This window comes from Leucoraja erinacea, chromosome 9 (genome assembly GCF_028641065.1).
Source record: "Leucoraja erinacea ecotype New England chromosome 9, Leri_hhj_1, whole genome shotgun sequence".
Lineage (NCBI taxonomy): Eukaryota > Metazoa > Chordata > Chondrichthyes > Rajiformes > Rajidae > Leucoraja > Leucoraja erinaceus.
Window position 1 is genome coordinate 51461441 of NC_073385.1, and position 3611 is coordinate 51465051.

The window sequence follows — 3611 nt, forward strand, 5'->3', positions numbered from 1 at the left end:
TGGACTATTGGTGGGGTGGGGGTGGGGTACATATGTGTGCAAGGGTGTGGATAGGGTCGTGGGGAAAGGGGCTTGGGCAGCAGTCAGTGTGAATCCGGCAACTCTAAGCCCCACCTCTCTCTCTCCCAGAGCTACAAACTTCCCCTCCCCTCCCTTCCCTTCTCCCTTTCACTCCCGGAGCTCCAACCCTCTCCTCTCCCTGTTCCTCTCCCTCCCTCTCCCAGAGCTACAAACTTCCCCTCCCTTCCCTTCTCCCTTTCACTCCCGGAGCTCCAAACCTCTCCTCTCCCTGTTCCTCTCCCTCCCTCTCTCAGAGCTACAAGCTCTCCCTCTCCCGGACCTCCAAACCTCCCATCTCCCACACACTAGCTTAATAAAACGCCGGACGCTCAATTAAGCCGGCACAAGAGCTCCCGATGGGGTCGAGCCGCGGGCCGCTCTGTACAATGAAGGCGACCCTCAATGGCCCGAATAGTAAAGAATTAATTTCGTATGACAGTGTAAACAGTGGAGAAGAATAGCGGGTGCAGGTGTGCCGCATTGAAGGCGACCGGCTTGTCCCGCGAGGGAGGAACTTTCACACGAGTTTCATTTTTTACCGATGACCCGTTCCTCAAATCGATTTATGTCAACACCGAGTGCTAGCTTCAGAACTTGGCGAACATTCACACTCGACAGAAAGAAGCGATCCCTTTCATTCCCCGGTAGAAATGAACAAAGCTTAGACGGTCTCTGTCCACCTCACACCTCATCAGCTGTGCAGTGGAGGGGGTTGAACCGGTCAATGGGGAGGGGGTGGGTATTTGTAGCTGTAATACTGGGGAGGATTATACATTGAGCATTTTATACTGTTCCATCTCGTCCTCTGTCTCTTGTGCAAATACTTATCTTAGCCTATTGCCCGCAAGTTAACAAAAATAATCCCTTTTTAAACCCCAAAGCAAACAGTTGATCCCCGTTCTCCGCCAAATTAATCTCTGTGGAAGTCACAACTAAAAGTTATCCCGACTAACAGTAAAATAAAACTCTGCACGTGGTATCGCAGTTGTGTCTGTGTGGATGTATATATAAAATACAGCCTTAGATTTTGCACATCGAAGTGATGCAAATCGTGGCCTCTTCGCCACTTTTTTTTTTAAATGAAAGGATTTTGCTAAAGAACAGAGTGAGTAGGATTTGCTATTTTATATAGCAGTCGCGGACATTCTGCCAAAGAAGTCAGTAGCGGCTCTTTAGTCTTCGGTGGTGATATTGAATTCCTTTAATAACAATTGCAAGGTATTCGCGGATTCGGTAATGATACCTCGTAAAACACCTTTGAAATAAAACAGAAATTGATTTTATTTTTAATTGATTGGCTGATTTAGGTCTGTTTTTTTTAACAAGCAGGGTTAATTTGTTAAGTAAATAGGTAATCTTGCATGCCAGTATTAATGCATCACAGCAATGAAACGAATCACAATTTACCCAAGGTTTGATGTTAGCAGGAACAGTAAATCCTCCACGGTCTAATTCATTGCAAACACTGCACACTCGTCGCATTAATAAATTGATTACTCGAGCAAATACAGTGGGCTCTCCTTTACTATGAGGTCCTGGACAAGAGCTGTTCATACTAAAGGTGTAAAAAAAAAGTTAAGTCATTAAACGTCCCCATGGCAACGCAAATAACATAAAACAAATTGTGGCACCTTAAATTGAAAGCAGATGTTCTTGCGTTGCAAGGGCGAAAGTACTTCAAAAATATCTAAACGCGGGCACATATGTATTGCATAATTAGACACATACCGCTGAAACAGGCTCTTCAGACCCACTCGTCCATGCTGACCAAGATATCCATCTGAGCTAGTCCCACTTGCCCTCATTTGACCCTTATTCCTCTAAACCTTTTCTATTTATGTACCTGTCCAAATGTATTTTAAATGTTGTTATGATACCAACCTCAAACAATTCATTTGGCATCCCATCCATATAAACACCACCTCTGAGTGACAACGTTGAACCTCAGGTTCTTGTTATATATTCCCCCTGTCACCTTAAAACTATGTCCACTAGTTCTTACTTTCCCAACTCTGGGGGCAAAGACTGTGTGCATTCATCATTGCAGGAAAAATGTTCCCGATGTTGGGAGAGTTGTGAATCTGTGCAATTCTCTGCCAATTCACTGGATGTTTTCATGAGAGGGTTATATTTAGCTCTTAGGGCTAAAGGAATCAAGGGATATGGGGAAAATGCAGGAACGGATTTTAGATACCAGTCATGATCATATTGAATGGCAATGTTGGCTCGAAGGGCCGAGTGGCCTACTCCTGCACCCATTTTGCTATGTTTCTATCCTATTTCCGTCCCTCGTGATATAAGAATATCCCTCAATCTCCCACCTCCAAGGAATAAAGTCTCAGCCTGCCAAACCTCTCCCACAACCCAGTCCCTGGAGTCCTGGCACCATCCTCGTAAATATTTTCTGGACTATTTACAGCTGAACAACATCCTTCCTATAGTTGGGTGACCAAAACTGAACACAATACTCCAAATGGTTCCTTACCGATATCAGGCACAACTATAGCATTGCATCCCAACTCCTGTATTCAATACCTCGATTGTTCTCATTTTTTCCTTTGCCACTCTGTCTGTGATGCCTCTTCCAGGGAACTATGCACTACTTGGTCCCTCTGTTCTATGACACTCCCCATGGCACTAAAGTCCACCTGCCCTGTGTTAACTTCCCCAAAATCAACACCTAGTACTTATCTGAATTAAACTCCGTTCGCTCTTCCTCGGTCCACTTACCCAGCTGATCAAGATCCCATTGTAATTATTGGTGGCCATCTTCACTGTTAGCGATACCACTTATTTTAGTGACAACTTTACTAACCAAGCCTTGTACATCCTCACCCAAATCGTTAATACAGATGACCAAAACCAATAGGCTCAGCACGGATCCCCGAGGCTCATTGTGTAAAGAAGGATTTGCAGATGCTGATTAAGTAGCATCAGACTGGAACCCTTCAGCCTGATGAAGGGCCACGACCCGAAAACCTATTCCTTTTCTCCAGAGAAACTCGCTGAGTTACTCCAGTATTTTTGTGTCTATCTTCCCTGAGGCACATCACTGGTTATGGACTTCCAGTCCCAAGAACAACCTCCCATACACTCCACCAAGCCGGCTTAGCTGGTTCTCCCTGGATCCCATGCGATGTAACCTTCCAGAGCCAAGGGGCTCGACCCGAAACGTCACCCATTCCTTCTCTCCAGAGATGCTCCCTGTCCCGCTGAGTTACTCCAGCTCTCTTATGTCTATCTTCCACCTATTATTTATTTAGTTACACAGTTAAATGTGGAGCAAGAAGGAGCTGCCCGGAGGAGCACCGAACCTGCTGCAAATCTGGACGATTGATTGCAATGACAACATTGTTTGTACACCTGCATCAACAACCACGGCTGGTCGGTCCTCTGGGACAAATAAACCCTGTGCTCCTCGGGGGTGCGGTTAATTCGTACCCACTTGAAGGACGGGTAATACGCCCAAGCCTTTTCTGTGAAAAAGTCCGCGGGGCGAAAATGTGCGTTTTGTAAAAAAAAGTGCTTTTGACAGCTGGAAAGTAAACATT

The 3611-nt window shown here is 45.5% G+C and overlaps 1 long non-coding RNA gene across 1 annotated transcript; it reads right to left on the reverse strand.

The window, feature by feature from the left end:
- Positions 1–1243: 1243 nt before the first annotated feature.
- LOC129699946 (uncharacterized) lies at positions 1244–3611 on the reverse strand. Its single transcript, XR_008723965.1, has 2 exons — positions 1468–3611; positions 1244–1315 (listed from the first exon to the last, which is right to left on the reverse strand). It is a non-coding gene; the product is annotated as an uncharacterized LOC129699946 (long non-coding RNA).